Source organism: Triturus cristatus, chromosome 11 (assembly GCF_964204655.1).
Source record: "Triturus cristatus chromosome 11, aTriCri1.1, whole genome shotgun sequence".
In the NCBI taxonomy this organism is placed as follows: domain Eukaryota; kingdom Metazoa; phylum Chordata; class Amphibia; order Caudata; family Salamandridae; genus Triturus; species Triturus cristatus.
In genome coordinates this window covers 389,925,098-389,943,847 of record NC_140594.1, presented here as the reverse complement: position 1 = coordinate 389,943,847, position 18,750 = coordinate 389,925,098, and the positions used below count along the sequence as shown (strand labels likewise).

Below are 18,750 nucleotides of genomic sequence, written 5' to 3'. Positions count from 1 at the left end.
AAAAGAAGCGGCTTGCAGAAATGCACTTTGCTTATAGTTGTAGGGTAGGATTGAAAGACAAGGGTGGTTTCTCCATGGTCCCCCTTAATTCCACAAAGAGTTAGAGGTGGGCAGGCCACTGAAAGATTGAGCCAGGCTTGAGTCTGAAGCCTGGTTCTGGTTTAGCTCAAGGTCCTGTTGGAGCCTCTAGCCCATAATGAGCTGAGCTTTCATGTGGCTTATGTCTGCCTCCCTCCACCCAGGATATGACCTTATGGTCAGAGCTGACTGTTGTGTAGCTGGGGAACCAGGTTCTAGTCTTAGGGTAGGCCCAACATCATGTGTTTCTGAGCAAATCCCTTAATCTCCCAATGCCTATAAATGTATGTGACCTTGTGTAATGTAACTGGTGCTCATCTAAAGCACTTGGCTTCCAGTCAAGTTTCCAATATACTTAAAAACTGCAATGAGGTAAAAACAAAGCCTTAACAGAAGGAAAGACAAATAGATACCCATTTGGGGAGAAGTTGGCCTAACGGCTAGGGCGGTCAACCTCGAATCTGGGGAACCGGGTTTGAGTCTCGGCAATGATGCTGAACATCCTGTGATTCTGGGCAAATCACTTAATCTCCCTGTGCCTAACAAAAAATGAATGCATCCACATGTAATGCAACTGGTGCTATGTAAAGTGCTCTGATACCCGATTCTGGTCAAGTTCGCGCTATATAAAACTCCGTAAAAAAAAAATCGTGGCTTCCCTTCTTAAAATGTGTGATCTTAGGCAAATATTCTATTTCACCAAAACTCTTTTTTCTTCATTTTTCGTGCCATAAAAGCACTTTCAAATATGTCAGTGCAGACTACAAGTTGAACATTACTATCACTTTTAATAAGCACTGTAGTCAGTGGTCGAAATGGGGAGATCTGAAGGGCACGACTTGCCCATATTTTTTTAATTTTAGAAAATTAGGTTCCCTACTTTTTGTGAAAAAACAACCAACCCAGGACAGTTCATTCTAAGAGGTGAAATGCTTTAGCTGAAGTGTAAAGCAGGGAGTCTGCTGTGCTTTGAAACCGAGGGAGGCACAGACAGCTAAACAAGCCTTCTTCCCAGGGTGCCTGCTTGCCTGAACGAAATGTAAATGTGCACAACTGGTCGGTACTGGCTTTAATTGATGGAATCACATGAAGCTTCTGGATGAGACAGATTTATTCTGTTTGAGTGGTGTTGCTAGGGAGTTACCAGCTGAGCTGTGAACTGTGTCCTTTTAAAGGACAGCTATAAAAAATTGCACTATGTGCAGTCTGGGTATTACTAAAATCTATATTTTGGATGCAATTTTTATCTTAAACCTTTTTGTGCATTTTGTAGCAGCCTGTCTTCTACTGTGTGTAATGCAACCTTGCTTTGTTACAGACTGGTACTTTGTAACACTAAAAATACACGTCACTATTCTCCGCTGCACCAACCAGGATTCAGTTCTGTGGCTTTCTGGTGCAGTGCTTTAATTATTAGAAGTTTGATAACGGACGGTATTACATTTCGCACTGATTAACGTTAGTTGCATTTAATTTACATTTAAGCTGTGCATTATTTTATATGTAGTTACCTGAAAGTGAAAGACCAAAAAACGTTTGAGAATATTTTGTTTTTTATACTCACCCCTTTGACTACGCCCTACACTTACTCACCTCGCCCCCCCACTGCATGCAGCATTACAGTTCCCATACTTTTTTTAATGCACTTCGACCACAGTGCGTGATATAAAATGACCTATTAATGTCAAAGCTTCCACATGTTTAAGAAATACACATTTTTCGATTTTGAAGAGAATTTATCCTATTTTACATTATATTTGTGGCATGATTTACATATATTCTCAACAAGGAGCGGCATGATTTACATATATTCTCAACAAGGAGCTGCAGTGGAATTATGTGCCAGGTCACCCTCCAATCAACATGTAGTCAAACAGCAAAGACCAAGCACTATTGGGCACTCTCATCAATTTTATAAGTATATTGGATTGGTATGGGACGATATTCTTATCTTTTCCAAAACTCAGGTGCTTTTTTATGCACTCTGACTTAATCCCCTGTGCCTAATTAATTAATAATTTAACACAACCAAAAAGGAGAAACCAGTCGTCAGTCAGATCACTCAGCAAACAGCACGCAAAAAATTAAGTTTATGTGTACCACAAAGAAAAAAGTGTTGAGAAATGAGAAAGTATTTCACGTGTGCACCACCGGAGGAGCTACTGGCAGGTTCTCACCAGCTTGCCCACGTACTTATCATCATTGATAACTTTCTCATATGAAAAAGAGGTGTGTGTCCAGTGTGGGGAGGGTGTGAAGATTAAATGTAAAGAAAAGACCCTGTGAAAAATGAGACACAAGAAGTCTTAGTAAAAATTGAGCTAAACTCTCACACATACTCGTAGTTTTTAATCCAAAACGTGAGTTCGCCCAATATTAAAAACACGGCATGTTGTGAACTACTTCAAGGACGGCCGTGTTTTTTCCAGACCGACGATATGTGGTCAAGTTGCAGGAAGCACTGAATTCCACGGATTAGTTTCCACTATCCAGATCTACAGATATCATCTGCAGCAGTTTATGAGTAAACCCCAAGATCTTCTCCGATAACTAACCGGATGGGCCCTTGATCTTCCCTGACCTGAGCCTCACCAGGAATAACTAGTCCATCATTAGGCTGCCATCCCCCTCCCCCATTTCAGTCCTGATGAAGACCCGCTGTGATGAATTAGTATCGCGCACATAGGGTTGAAACGTCGACTCTACCACCAGGTCCAGCTCAAGGCCCCGCTCGCAAAACACTGAAATTGTATAGAGTGGCAGGGTCATTGTGTTCACTCTGGCCTCTCCTAAACGTGTATATATTTTAACTACCTTGTACATATCACGCACTCACTGTGTCACTGACCACACTATGTCACTTGATCACAATTCACTTTAATCTTCACGCTGTTGGCAGCTACATATGCAATATAAAAACTTTTATATGTGGGTAAATATAAATGATGTAATTTATATAAAGTATCCAGTTACCCAGCAAACCTGATTTCTTTGTGGTTACTTTGCATTGATTGTGCGTTCCTTGTTTATGTGTTCACATTCAATCTGTGCAGTAAATAATTTGCTTTTGAGATTTAATTGTAATTATAAGAAATATTGTGGCTATACCCGACAGAACCATTGTGCTTTCATAATCCTATACCCAGGTTCTGAGGGACACAGGGTTACCCCATTGTCTGATGTGAATAAATTATACACGACACACGCGTGCCATTCACGCATGTTGAGGTAACAGCTCTCATATGCTGCACGTACACACGCTTCACTTACACTATACACTTATATTCCACATACTGTTCACAAAGCATAATTGCTCACGCCCATCTCCATGAAGCATGGCACACAGACAGTGCATGCGGTACACATAAATCACAGAGGCACACAAACAACTGCTTATATATAAATAGCACGCAAAGTGAGCACAGACTGTCCAAGGCTCTATCAGTGCACAGGAACTAACCGCTCCAGTACAAGCCGCACAGCACCCACCCTGCATACGCACTCACGCGCGCACCGTTTCATTGATGCATCAGCTGGTCCCTCCCCAGAGCCAGCCTCCCTCCTCCTCTTTTTCCCATCCGAGGCAGAACGGAGCTATGACTACACGCACGAAAAGTGTCTCGCGCACACTGCACGAGCCGGAGCCGCGTGCAGGCGAGAGGAAGGCTTTCTGCACAGCCCGCAGCTGTGTTCAGGTGAGTGAGGAGGGCAGGTGGGGTGAATGGACCCGTCCACTGAGATGTGTGCAGAGGGGAACTTGCTCTTCCCTCTTGAGCTGTACACAAGGGTGGGGCATTCCTCTGTACCAGGAGGACAGTCTGCAGGCGAAGTAGCGTGGCCAACCGTCCGGCATTTCGCAGGCGTGTCCTGCAGTCCTTGCTTATGTTCTGCTGTCCGCACAGAGGCCCTGCGGCTCGCATATTGTCCCACATTCTGGTTCGCAGCCACTTTTACCCCATCCCAGAAGACACGCGACTCACTCTGTCCCCTCTCTATGAGCTGTGAAAGAGGAGTCCTGCTCACTGCACCCTCAGCAGCACGTTCAGCTATCAAAATGCAAATCTGAGCAGCCCTGTATGTGCGACTGAAAACTAGGCTGGGGACCAGTCCTGGGGATATCCATTTGGTGTTTAATTCTTCCATTTAGCCTGTCTTGGAGTGCTGACATATTTGCCCAGGATCAAACAGTTATATTAGTAGACTGAAGACTGCACGCTGCTAGTTCCTGCAAACCACTGTACTACATTTCGGTGAACACCGCATGAGATTTGGTAATTTCCCCCTCCCCCAGGTAATATAGAGCCCATTTTAATAACATGATTAATAGCAGCTTTTACAGTGATTCTAAACACTTAGGATTTATCCAAAAAGGGAGCTGAAGGAATAAGTTTAAAAAGTAATTGCCCAAGAGTGCACAGTTTGGCCAAACGAGAGGTTAGGATTGAAAACAATGTCTGCTGGTCCGTTAGGGGGCAGGGATTCTGATGGCAATGCCAACGGGGCTGCCCAGGGCCGCACAGCTGTGGTGTAGGCCCTGCCTCGCTTCGGAACAGCGTTTATGTCTGGCACAGTTAGAAGTGGTAAAGCTGAGATTAAATGTCAAGTATCCTCGCCCGTGGCTAAAGCTCACCCGCTGGACCTGGTCTTCAGGCAGTCGCTGGTTACCGGGCAGCCTGCTGCTAGATACCGATATTTTCCACTGGTGTTTCAAAGCTTAAGACTACTTCATTCCATTTGGATCCCAGAGCCTTTCATTTTCTAAACTTATCTCCCAAAAGTTACAATAGGAAGACGTGAAGACTTACTCCTGGAGGTGGTAAATGACAGTATGAACAGTAATCACACCCAATGCGTTATATCGCCAGGTCTTTTAAGATGGCCTGGTTTAGATGAGTGGGATGTAGACTGAAACCCCAAAAATGCATTGCGCGACTCACATCACCGAGCGAACATTTTCTGTTATGGCAGCGAGCGTAGTATCCCTGTGCGTGCATGCAGCGTGTGCAGGAGTAGGCACTGGAAGCTCTGTGTCTAAGCGCTGAATCCACTTAGATAAACGGGAAGAATGGCTTCTGGGCTGTGTGCATGTGTGAGGCAGGTGCTATGCTGAGCTGTGTGTTGCCGAATAGGTAGACGAGGGGGTAGCAGTACTCAGTACTCTGCCCTAAGGCGTGGACACGCAGGAGCGCGAGGCGATGCCAGTCGGAGCTGCGTTTAAGTGAAGAGCGGTCTTAATATGCTCCGAACTACGTGTGAGGGCGAGGAATTGAGGATACTGCTCCGAGCAACGTATACATGAGCTGTGTGCAGGTGACGGGTAGGGCTTGTTCAGTGTTGTGCGCTGTTGTGTACAGGTGAGAAGCAAGATACATACTTGCTCTGTGGCCAGCCCAACCCTTGAAATGCAAATTACCGCCTCGCTACATCCCGCTTCATACCCCAGGAGGAGCGGGGGCATTTTAAGTATTTTCGAGGCCCTGGACCAAGCGCATTTTGGGGGCCCTGTTCAGAACAGCTCTGATTTTATGATCCAGTCTCAGCTCTTTCATGCTCTCTTTCTGTGGGCAGGTCACTGACGGTGCACAGGCACACTCATTCAAATTCTAAATTTGGTTATATATCTAATATTCAGGGACAGTGGCATGCGTTTTCAGTATTGTAACCAGCAGCAGCTCACTGTTATTACTACAAATAATGTCTGTGACACCCTCCCATTTCTAATATGTGAGGTCCTGTTTCGATTCAAAAGAAAGTTTTTTTTAAATTGATGTTGCATGAAATATAAAAACAACATTTCTCTGCAAAATGTCTGTAATAGACTCTCACACATCACCTACATCAAAAATAAAGGGAAACGGTATTGAAAACAATCTATTGAAGATTTATTATTGGTCGTCCGGGCAAGACTCTGCAGAGTACAGGTGGCTCTATGGGGGGGGGGGGGGGGGGGGGGGGAGGGGGGCGGTGCCTGAAAGGCTGGGGCCCTGGGCCAAACCCCACTTTGTCCATGCCTTAAAACGTCTCTGAGGAGGAGTACTTTTCAATCGTGTTTTAGCGCCATCTCATTACGCTCTACTTCTAAGCAGTCACCAGTTAATACCGAAGGAAAGTTGGCACTGACAGGCATTTGTTAATTCCCCCGTGTTACTCCGAGTGTCACTGGGGGGCAGGGGTGAAACTATCTATACCATACTCTGTGCGAACATTGTTTCCGCCAATGCACGAGGCGGCCTTAGGGAGCGCCACTGTAAACGTCATCACGCCAATGCAAGGTTTGACCCCAGTGAGATCATAAGGCGAACCCTAGGATACAGCTGTGATTTGGTTATTGGGCTGAGTCGGAGAAAGAGGGGTGTGCGGGTGTGTGTGTGGGGGTGGAGGGTACTCGTGTTGTGATGTGGTGATTTTTCACAATTTACAGCAGTTTTGAATTGTCCGTGCCATCCAATGTGCCCAGTTTCTTACTGGTTTTGACAAACAGGCACAATGAGGTCTCCGGCTTTACACCTGCATCCTGTATAGCACCAGACACTTTGTTTGCCAGGACAGTGTTTGTAAGGCATCCGACGGTTTTGACTCCCTCATGCGCGGACTTCCCTTCTCACCAAGCATGCTGCTGTTCTCTTCTGCTAACAAGCATTAGCATGGACAATAGCCAGGTCTTGCATTGGGACCTTGTGTGTTTAGCCAGAACTTTTGGCTATGTTGTAGAGCATTGTGGCTGCTGTGCATCATGCTGAAAAGTTATAATAAAAAGTGTTAAGTATTTTTGTTACTTTTATACAAACCTAAACGACATTATATACAACTGAACAACCTGATTAAAAAATGATTTTAACATAAAAAATGTCTTCTAGTTTTTTTGTAGTTGCACTGCCGACAACTTCTTCCTGCCTGTTCTCATGCTTGTTTGTTATAATTTTTTTTGTTATGGGGGAGCGGGACATAAATAACGGGGGAGTGGAGGTTGGAAAACAGTAATTTAATTAGAACACGAGCAGTGGACGGACACTAGGGGAGAATCAACAGATGCCAGATTCAGAGGGCAGACTGACGTGATGCTTGGTTGATGTTTAGGTGATGCTTGGGTGTGTGTAACTATGTGGCACTGAGTGGTAATATGTGGAGTGTATTTATGTTGCATTGAATATAGTAATTGTGATGTGTGATTATGTGGTACTGAGTGGTATTATGTGGAGTGTATTTATGTTGCATTGAGTTGAATGTAATTATGTGGTGTGTAATGATGTGGTACTAAGTGGTAATATGTGGAGTGTATTTATTTTGCATTGAGTAGAGTGTGATTATATGGCGTGTAATTATGTGGCACTGAGTGGTATTATGTGGAGTGTATGTTGCATTCAGTAGAGTATAATTATGTGACATGTAATTATGTGGCACTGAGTGGTATTATGTGGAGTGTATTTATGTTACATTGAGTAGAGTGTAATTATGTGGTGTGTAACTATGTCGCACTGAGTGGTATTTTGTGCAGTGTGAACAAACATTCTAGCTCATTCAGCCTCTCCTTGTACTACCTGCGTCATAAATCATTCACAGTTTTGTTATTCGGGCTGTCGATTTCAATTCTTCTGGAAATGTAGCTTTCAAACTGGATGCTGCCCTCGCATAGCCTCCCGGATTATACATAATACTCTAGAAGTGGGCTGGCCCCCAGACCTGATTGCAGCACTCCAGATCGGATGTCTGCAGCTGCACCGAGTATTCAGTACTAGGCTTGAGACTGGACCCAGTGCTTGAGATGGGGCCTCCTGGACTGGGTAGTACTCTGCGTGGCATATTGAACTGGGGACAGCTCTTTGGTTGTGGGTTTCAAAAATCGGCACACTGCTCCAGGCCAAGCCCCCAGAAATGTAAATGTGGCTTCCGGGACTGGGTGCAATATTCCAGTTGTGACTGTGAACTGGACACAAAGGGTTTGGGTTTCTGAAGGGATCTGTACCCAAGATGCCAAAATCAAGATTAGGCCTCCAGACTGGTCTGAGTACTTCAGGTCACACCCAAGAAATAGACCAGGTGTTCTAGATGACACTCCCAAGGTTATGACCTTCAGATTAGGACCTTTCGAACTGGACAAAATATTATAGATGTGGCCTCCAGAACTGGACACTGTAAGCCAGGTGTGTTCTTCTGAAATGGGTCCAGTGTACCAGATAAGCATTCCAGTTATGCAGATGATAGTCCAGATGTTGCCTCTGGTTCTGGGGAGGCATGTTTTAAACGTCTGGTCTAGAACCTCCGTTAGCTGTTTTGATGCCTCATGTAATCAAAAAAGTAATAGATAAAAATACACGTGTAGAAAGGTGTGCGGGTAGTCACTTTCATCCACTGAGTTGTTCAACTATCTTTCACATTTTGCTTCTGCCCTCAACATCATTCAGCATGGGCAATGGGCCGCCCACTTGCATTGTTAGTGACCACATTTTGCCTGATCACATGTTCACATCTGTCTACAAGGAATGATTGTCAGTGCCTGGGCTGTCAGGCCAACACTTTAAATTTCCAATTGGTGTTTCTTTCCATTTTTTGTTTCCTTTTTTTGTTGTCATACTTCTCTGTTTAACCCTTTCAGCGCTCATGACGGAACCACTCCGTCATGAGCCACGGGTGCCGTGTGCTCATGACGGAGTGGTTCCGTCATGCTGCGGCCGTTGGCTGCCGCTCCTCCCACGCTGCGCTGATTCCCCGCCTGTGCGGGCGATTATCGCAGTGGGCGGAGTCATGACGGAACCACTCCGTCATGAGCACAGCTCAACCGTGGCTCATGATGGAGTGGCTCCGTCATGAGCACAGCGCCACCGCGCTGCCCCCAAACCCCCCCCAGCGCTGCGGCGGAATTCCCGCCGCAGCCAAGGGGTTAAAGTACATCTTCAGGTTACAGTAATTCAAAACTAATAGCTTTTCTTTGCACAAAAAAGAATCATATCTTCCTACGATGCGTATTACAACAAAAAGATATGTATTTAAGTCGAGCCTAGGCAGCGCGCATGCGTGTCTGCAAGACCTGTAGTATTTAAACAGGGAAAGCCAGGATGGGTTCCCCAGCGGTATACAGCGCCGGGACGCCCCGTTGCTGGGGCAGCTGTGCGCTTTACAAGTATACAACATTTACATTAACATTTACATTTACATTTAGTAAAGGACGTAGCTCCCGCCTGCTGCTTACCATTTGTTCAGCGCAGTATCGGTCTTCTTTGCTACCTCGTAACTGGTTTAGGCAGCCAACGTCACTTCCATTTTTTCCAGAGCACCACCGGCCAAGTTCAGTTTTGTTATGCTTAGACAGCTTATCTGTTATTTGGGGGAACACTTTTTTTTTTTATTGCATTGCTTCATGTTCGTTTCAGTGCTCGGCGCAAGGCTGTGTCGTCCCCCCACCGCCATCCGCCCGTTGCTCCTTGTTTGTTCTTTTGTTTTTTCATTAGCACTGTTTTGTGTACTTAGCACGGGGAGTCTGTTTTTAGCTTCTTATACAGATACATAAAAAGGTGTCTAGTCAGTACATTCATCGATTCTGCCCTCAAGCCTGATTGTAGCCCTCAACTTTATACAAATATCGTTGCTGCCTTTCTGCGGCTGATGCTTGCCTGATTGTAGCCCTCAACTTTATACAAATATCGTTGCTGCCTTTCTGCGGCTGATGCTTGCCTGATCCGCCCTTTAACAAGGGAGCTTGCAGAGTCCTTTGTGACCCTAAGCCTCAGAATCCTAGCAGTTCTTGGATCCTCATGGAACTATCTAAGATCCTTCCAGACCACAGATGACCCTCTTCATCTGAGCCATTCTGGAATCCGGACTTTCAAAGGCCTTGTTGTCACCCAGAGAGTATGTGCCTACAAACAGATCATGGACCACTTCCTGGAGAATGATGCATTGTTAGCACTGCATTGTGGTTTCAGAGGCTACAAGCATCTTGCATTAGTGTAGTCCTCAATGCTAAGCTCTACATGTGCTCTTTACACTTTATCTTTGCACCATCTCGTTTGTTCCAACCTTTTGTTGATGAACCCCTTCTACTTCTCCAGTTGTAACTTACAGTCGCAACAGTCTCATCAGATTTTGGATGGTGAACTCACTGCGGGACTCTTTCCATCAGTCTTGTGGGAAAGATTACATTTGTCTTTTCACATCAACAAGCTGGAACCCAAAAAAGGGTACCTTGGACTTAAAAGTAAAGTGGCTATTACCAAGGTAGTAATGATGCACACAGTCAATATGATGGGCCCCTTTCATAAGAAAGCAGAGTGGTGCTCTCTGCACACCGCTTCTCCAGATAGCTCTAGAATGGTGAGAGTGGACAAACACCCAATGTCTGTTCTTACAAGTAGACCACATTGCTGGGGTCAACAACCAGAGGGCAGGAAGTCTCAGTGGGCATCTTCAACCCCCCTTGAGTGCGAACCTCATCAACAAGATCTCAGTGTCCTCTTTGTGGTTTGGTGGCACTGGGGCAGTAATGTTTTTGAAACCTATAACTCCAGATGCAAGCAGTTTTCCTCCGGGTTTGGCAGGGGTCTCGGCTCCATAGGGGACTGCATTTCTTCAAAAGGAAAATGGCATATGCCTTTCACCTGACCTCTTTAATTCCAACAGTAAGATCTAGTGAGCTCTGGGAAGGACAGCCAGCCAGCCATTAATGCACTGTCATTTTGATGGCCTCGCTGAGCCCAGTTCTGAGACAACAGTCACCTTCTTAAGATGGAACAAGTTCACCTTTCCCATGGGAGAGGCTTCCTCCCAGGGAAGGGGAGTCATGAACCTCCGCCTTCCCATGGCCAGCTCAAACAGGCGGTTCATGAGGAGCAATCTTTTGCACATCTTAGCTTTTCCTCCCAGAATGTAACTTCCCTAGCAGTCGCCAATCACAGTACATAAGCAAGGAGCTGAGGTTCAGCTGCTAACTTGCTCAGTGGACGATGGCGTCTTTCTGTTGATATGTAGTTTAATCAGAAATGTAAGTGGATATTTGTGTAACAATAAAGTCAGATGACTCCTCGTACAATACCTGGGAGCTGTCAAATGACGTATATGAGCCTGCAGCCCTGCCAGGTCCTGGCCAGACTAATGTACAAACCCTTCAAACCCATACAACGTGAAGCTATTCTCCTGGAAAACAGCCATTCAGGTCACCATTACTCCAGCCAGGTGCATCACACCGCTTCAGAGCCTAGACGCCTCAGTGGTTCATTAGAAGGTGGTCCCGGGGACTTGTCTCACTTGTGTTCCTAAAGTGATGACTGCGTTTGACCCCAATGAATGCACTTCTTTTCTGCCCTTTTTTACGCACCTTCACAGGCTTCATTGCTTGAAAGTATCCTGCACAGTCTGGAGCTTTCTCCGCTTTTACCCAGATGGAGCACCACTTCTCTGTTTAATTCAATTTTCTTGGGTTGTCTGATCACTACTACGGCTTAGTACTCTACTTCTGTTCTTTGGACCAGGACTCTGAATATATTCTGCGCCTCAGTTCTCCGGTTCTGTCTTTTTGCTCCATACTCTTGTTCTTTCCTTTGATTCTGTACCACGGATCAGTACTCTGGCCTGTACTTTAGATCAGTACTCAGGTTCAGTACTCTGTATCAATGCACACGTTCTGTACTTTGGATCAGTGCTCGAATTCCGTATGTTGGGTCGGTACTGCATTGCTGTTCCTCTGCCTACCTCTGTTCTTTTTAGTTCGTATTTTGGGTTCAGCAGTCTGCGCTCCGGTTATTTTCCACGCCGTATGGTTTCCCCACGTGCCCCCTGACAAAGCTCTATTCGGCTTCGCGTCGTGGAAAGTACATCCCTCCCTGGGTAGTGGTTCTGAAATGTTGGCAGGTGTGGGCGGCTCCCGGGGCCGGGTGGCGCTCCGTGACGTCAGCAGCGCGCCCCCGAGGGAGGAAACCACGGGTTGAGAGTGGGGCCTGACGTCTAAGCTTCCTACTGCCCCCCCTGGGGAGACACCGTCATCATCACTCCCAGCACCGTGTTATTACAGCTCGTTACCGCAGCCTCGTTCCTCAGACTTCCACCTGAGACCCGAGCGTTGCGGCCAGAGGTAATATGGGGTTTCTCTGTACACCATGGGAGCGAAGGGGCCCTGCACAGAGAGCCCGAGACCCCGCTTAGAGACTCCCAGAGGCAGGGATTTAAACGTGGCAAACCCTGCCAGACCCTATTAGTTCTTAGAAACTGACTTTGAGACGGGTCCCTGCAGGGTCCTTTATTCATGTCCCTACTGGACAGGCAATAACACAGATCGATTTCTCCTGTTTACATTTTTCTTTATCTTGCATTGACTATGAGGATTTGCTTTTTCCATAGTACCCCCAGTGGCACCCCGCTCACCCCCCTCCCCCAAATTAGGTTACCCAAAGAAGACACAAGAAACAGTTGTAGTTGGGTAACAAATGCTGCAGGATTTATTACATAATTCCAGGATATGTAATCGGTGGGTTATCTTACGGGCGATCCAAGGGCAGGCGGCCATCTACTTCACCTGCCCCGCCTGATGAGCCGGGCAGCACGGGAACGACCCGCAAGTGCTGCCCCCCCAAGTGATTCTTTTTTCGATCACGTGCCGTTGAGATTCTACTCACACCCCCCCTCTCGGGGCGGAGCGTCGCATAGCAAACCCCCGGTTGTTCAGGCCCACAACCGCCCACAGGCCTAGCGGGGCGCCGACCGGCTTCCGGGACCTCTCTGGAGGCTCCTCGTTTTGGCTCAGGCACCACGTGGTGCCGCGCAGAGGTACCCTTTGTACCGGCCTGCTTCCAGATCGCCCTGTAACTCCGCCTGCAACGAAAAGAAAGACATTAAAACGTTCAGCCAAAAACCCCACCCCACCACACCACGCCGGGTAAGCGGTAGGGAGGGTAAAAAAGGCGAGGTGGGCGACAAAGAGGTCGCCAGTGAGGGTGGGGGAAGGCTAAATAGTCTTCCCCTCACACCTGGGGCCCGGAAGTGACGCGCCTTTCGCGTCACTTCCGGCCCCCGACACGGGGGGGGGCACGATCAGGGACCCTGCCCCGCCCCCCCCGAAGTATGGAATGGGGAGGGGTGACCGGGGCCCCGGGGCCACTAAGGCGCCGACCGCCGAGTGGCCCCCTGCGGGGGCCGCGGTCAGCGGCATAGTACCCCCAGTGGCACCCCGCTCACCCCCCTCCCCCAAATTAGGTTACCCAAAGAAGACACAAGAAACAGTTGTAGTTGGGTAACAAATGCTGCAGGATTTATTACATAATTCCAGGATATGTAATCGGTGGGTTATCTTACGGGCGATCCAAGGGCAGGCGGCCATCTACTTCACCTGCCCCGCCTGATGAGCCGGGCAGCACGGGAACGACCCGCAAGTGCTGCCCCCCCAAGTGATTCTTTTTTCGATCACGTGCCGTTGAGATTCTACTCACACCCCCCCTCTCGGGGCGGAGCGTCGCATAGCAAACCCCCGGTTGTTCAGGCCCACAACCGCCCACAGGCCTAGCGGGGCGCCGACCGGCTTCCGGGACCTCTCTGGAGGCTCCTCGTTTTGGCTCAGGCACCACGTGGTGCCGCGCAGAGGTACCCTTTGTACCGGCCTGCTTCCAGATCGCCCTGTAACTCCGCCACAGCCCTGGAGGCGGCTAACTGTCGCAACCAGGGCCCCCCACCAACCTAGCTCTTTACCTGCACCCGCTATTCACCAATGCTTCGCTTAAATTCAATAAAAACAGGTCCATGCCTATTTGGGAGAGGTGTACTCCATCCAAGTCGAAGTACCCCTTTACATTTCCCCGAATCATTTCATGGCGAATAAAGCCCAAACCCCTTTGGGCTGTGAACTTACGCATTGCTCCATTAATGCGCCTCCTGGAGTGCTCTACCGCTTCCAAGGATTTAGCTCCCCGCCAGGACCTGCGGGGGATGATCTCTGACCACACGATCTCACACTCGCCCAGACGCTTGCAGATTTCCCCTAAGTCTCTTTTCATGGCTAATAACAGCAATCGTCTCCCCAGGGTAACAAGGTCGTTACCGCCCAGGTGTATCACCAACAGGTGGGGCAAGGTGGACCCGTGTGCTCTTAGTCTCTGCTCGATCTTATTCCTGAGTTCGAACCATCTCATCCCCGGCACCCCCATCCATTCCACTTTGGTCTGAGGGAAGTGTCGCATCCACTTTCGGTGCAATGCCCATTGGGCCGCCCGGGCGACAAATGAATGCCCGATCACCCACACCACTCGTCCTAATAAAAGAGGAGACATGGTGTACACCAAGTTATTTAATCAGAAAGGGTGATTTCAACGATACACACCATAAATCACAAACACATTACTAAAAGCTGCCTCACGGGCGAACGTATACCTTATAGCAATCAGATTCCCAACGCCCCAGTTTCTTCACCTGAGCGGCCTCTAATCCCGCCAGGTGAGCGGCGGTGGCAGCGCCAATGCGGAAGGAGTGGCTGGAATACCTTCTGTCCGGCCGGGCAAACCCCGCCCTGGTTAAACTGGCCCTGATCACCTGCTCGAACTGATATCTAGTTACAGGGGTACCATTTGAATGCAGCAGGAGATAACCAGGGCCCGGCGGTCTGTGCTCCAAAAACGCCTTTACCCATTGTACTGGGCAGAACCTGGGGTCACCTAGGGGCTGGAGAACTACCCTGATCCCCCGCCCCGCCTGATCAGTCTTGGACTTGCGTAAAAGAATGGTCAGTGACCCGGAAACAGACACGTCTGAAAATGCCAACGCATCCCCTGAACAGTCGACCCTGGACCTAGCCACTAACTCACTGACTCTGAAAGCCCCGAAGAATGCTAAGCAGAAAGTGGCTGAAAACAGCGTGGCCTCGTACTGAGAGTAGGTGACGAACTCAAGAGCCCCTAGCATGCCTTTCAGGACTTCGAAATCTATGGGCGCTCGATTGTCAGGGGCCCTGGGCTCCTCCCTAGCCCAACCCTTCAAGGCGGCCCGGATGGGATAGGAGTTAGTGGGATCCGCCCCGCCAGACAACCTAGTGTCGTGGCTTACAGCTGCCAGGTGACTGCCCACCCATGAACGGCTCTTCCCTTGTCCCCTAGCCCACACCAGAAATGCTCGGACCTGGGACACCAACGCAGCCCCTGAAGTACCCAGTGCTACAGAAGTTGCTCTGAATGTTGCTATGTGGGCGTTGTAACGCTTCCTGGTACCTGGGGCCAGAGCTCTTTCTCCCATCTCTTTCAGGCTCAGTCCCACTGCAGGATCCTCCATAGATGGTCCGGGAATGGGGTCATCTGCGCTCTCGCCCGCGGCCAGGCCTCCCTGAATCGGAGCCACTGAAAACGAGAAAGAGCGTCAGCTGCCACATTTTGAATCCCCTCAATGTGCCTGGCTTTAAACTCCACATTGATGCGCAGGCAAGCCCGGACCAACTCCCTTAGTAAGCACAGCACCAGCCGGCACCTGGCGGACTGGTTGTTAATTGCCTGAACGACCGCCATGTTGTCAGACCAGAACACCACCTTTCTGTCTGACAATGCCGCCGGCCATAGGTGTAATGCAACAACAATCGGGAAGAGCTCCAACACAGTAACATTCTTGGTGATCCTACGCCTGCGCCAAACATTGGGCCATCCCTGCGCGCACCATTCTTCGCCCAAGATAGCCCCGAAACCTTCCCTGCCTGAGGCATCAGTGAAAAGACAAAGTTCCTGACTATCAATCCAGGGCTGTTTCCAAATCACCGTCCCATTAAAGCAGGCGAGGAATTCGCTCCATACCACCAGATCCTGCTTCAGCCCTGTCCCCAGCTTGACCCAGTGATGTTTCTTTTTTATACCAGCGGTTGCCCTTGCTAACCTACGTGCAAAGACCCTCCCCATGGGTATGACCTTTACCGCAAAATTCAGGGTTCCTAGCAGGCATTGGATTTCGCCTAGAGTAGCCTTGTCCCTACCCAGTAGATCGCAGATCTCCTGACGCAAGGCCTGTACCTTATCCGCAGGGAGTCGGGACACGCCCTCTACCGTGTCCAACTCGATGCCCAAGAATACCAAAACCTGCGCCGGACCCTCGGTCTTACCAGGAGCTAAAGGTACGCCCAAGTGTCCTGCCAATTCCTTGAAACATTGCAGCGCCCGTGCACAATCTTGCGAGTCAGCACCCCCGATGAAAAGGAAATCATCCAGGTAGTGGGTCACTCCCTCAATGCCATACCTGTTTGTTAGGGCCCACTGCAGGAAGGAGCTGAACGCCTCAAAGTACGCACAAGACACTGAACATCCCATGGGCATACACCTATCATAAAAGACCTGGTCCCCCCACTTGAAGCCCAGAAGGTGTTGGCTGTCCGGGTGTACTGGCAGGAGCCGAAAGGCCGATTCGATATCGGACTTGGCCAACCAGGCTCCCTTCCCTGCCCTCCTGATCATGTCGACTGCCAGGTCTAGGGAGCAGTAAGACACTGAGCATTTACCTTCGTCCAACCAGGAGTTCACGGAGTCCCCTTCTGGGTGTGATAGGTTGTGGATAAGGCGGAAAGCCCCTGGCTCCTTTTTTGGTACCACCCCCAGGGGAGAAATCACAAAGTGGGGCAAGGGGGGGGAAGAAAATGGGCCCGCCACCCTGCCCAAAGACACCTCCTTCGCTATTTTATCCCGCACTACCTCCGGGTTTTCCCTAGCTGACTTCTGATTTTCCGCATCCCTGCTCACTAAGGGGCCTTGATAAGGAATGCGGAAACCGTCTAAGAAACCCTCAGAAATGAGGGACCCTTCCTTGCCAGTGTACCCGCGGAGTGCGCTGAGGAGGTTATTTACGCAGATGGGAGAGGGCCCTTTCACATGGTCGTGAGGGGCTAGGTCATGCGCGCTGGTGGCTGTGTACGCAGGGGGCCAGAGCGCAGGAGGGGGGGAAACCCCCGGGCTACTTGCTGGATGAAAGTTTGTCGGGGGTGTCGCGCTTGGAGCATGCAGTGGCGGCATGGGGTGCCCCGCACACGCTGCAGTTGTGGGAGAAACGGCATGCTTTGTCCCAGGAGCAGAACCCTGCATTGAAGAGCCTGCAAGTTCCAGGAGACCGTGCCCGAAAGCCAGGCCTGCGACCCCCCCCACGCCCGCCCCGAAAGGACTTCCTGCTCTCCCATTTCCTCTCCTTTTTATCCTCCTTCTCTTTGCTCTTTACACCGCTCTCTGAACCTGACTTTGTCGCAGACCCCTCAGTATGCTTGCCCATGTGTTTTACCCATAAACGGACCTCCAACTGGTCCCATTCCAGGTCAGGGCAGATTGCTCTCTGTCTGCGGAAGTCACAGTCGTAGTGATACCATCCCATGCCCCCACCCTTGGCAGCCTCTTCAGTAATCACGCTTGCATAGTGGAAAAGGCCAGGCCCTTCATCTGGGAATTTCTCCACTATCACTGCCGCAAAAATGGCAAAGGCCTGACCCCAAGTCACAATAGTTTTAGTGGGATATACATGATACCGCACCCGCTTGTCCTCTTCCTTGTTGCCCATCCTCCTGGTATCTACCCCCTCCGCCCCATGCATGAGGAGGGTGAAGATATCAATAAATTCCCTGCGCCAAATCCCTTCTTTGGCCACTAGAGGGACCATCCAAGCGAGTGAACAGCGGCCCGATACTAGCGGGGCCGTGGTAACTAGAGGCTTAGGTGCTACGGCTAGTGTTGGAGCCGGCGTCGGTACCACTGGGGGAACCACTACTGTTGTAACGACCGCACTAGCCGCGCTCTCGGCCACAGCAGCAGCTGGGGGTGTGGGCCGTGGAGGAGGTTCCAACGCAGCCGGCGGCTGACACCACACCTGCGTGAAGCCCCCCGGCGCCGGGAAGACAGTCGGCGGCGGTGGGGCGGCCGGACCAACCCCTAGGGGCGAGCTGGCAAGCAGCAGACCGGATCTGACCTCGGCCATGAAGTCTTTTAAAGTGTCTGCAAGCTTACCCAAATCCTCTGTTGAGGCAAATGTCGCCTGGGGCGGGCCAGGCAGTCCGTTGTGTGCCCCCGTCCCCAAGCTAACCGCCGCCTGGGGGTGTGTTGGGGCCTTGTGGGGGGGGGCCGCTCTATTCCGAGCCGGTGGCTGTTCTACCGGAAAGTCTTTGCTCGTCGGGCGGCGGATTCTTTTCGACCGCGACGGGCCCGCAACCTCCCCTACATCCTTATCCGTAGCCGGACCGTCCATCGCTATCCCAGAGTCTGGGGGGGTACTGGCTTTCAATAGTTCCGTCGCCCAAGCTAAACCCTTGGCCCTCGTCAGCTCCAGGAAAGCGGCAATCCGTGCTTCCTCCGAAGTGTCCGTCGCGGACTCCTCAACCTGAGTCCCTGGTGTGAAAAGGGGGGGGGATAAACCTTGGCTGTCCATCACTTAGCAGTTGTTCTCTCTTATCTGTAATCGGGAAAGAGAGAAAGTTAACCGCCTGTTCGTCCCCTTTGAGGTTAGTTCTTCGCTCCTGAGTGCCACATGCTACTCCGAGAGGTACCCCCCTCCCCCAACTGCCCGTACTTACTCCCTTCCGAGCCCCCGAATACGAATGATCTTTTTGGCTCGCGTCTCTCAGTCGGCAATTAATAAACCTCCAGTCACCGAAAGCGTGGAATGTACTGAAAGAAAAAACCAGAATAAGCCCCAGAAATATGCATACACGAAAAGGCGAGACTGAAACGCAGAAAAATAAGGGGGGGGGGGGGGTGG

The 18,750-nt window shown here is 49.7% G+C and overlaps 1 protein-coding gene across 3 annotated transcripts in view; it reads left to right on the top strand.

Moving 5' to 3' along the window:
* Window positions 1–3,664: 3,664 nt before the first annotated feature.
* Window positions 3,665–18,750, top strand: part of LOC146784251 (heparan sulfate glucosamine 3-O-sulfotransferase 1-like) — a 78,636-nt gene continuing 63,550 nt past the window's right edge. The window contains exon 1 of one of the 3 annotated variants that reach the window (XM_085634867.1): window positions 3,665–3,773. The gene's annotated coding sequence lies outside the window, so the exon portion shown is untranslated. Of the gene's footprint in view, window positions 3,774–11,994; window positions 12,140–18,750 lie in introns of those variants that run through there. The other 2 variants (XM_085634868.1, XM_085634869.1) reach the window with 2 other exon arrangements.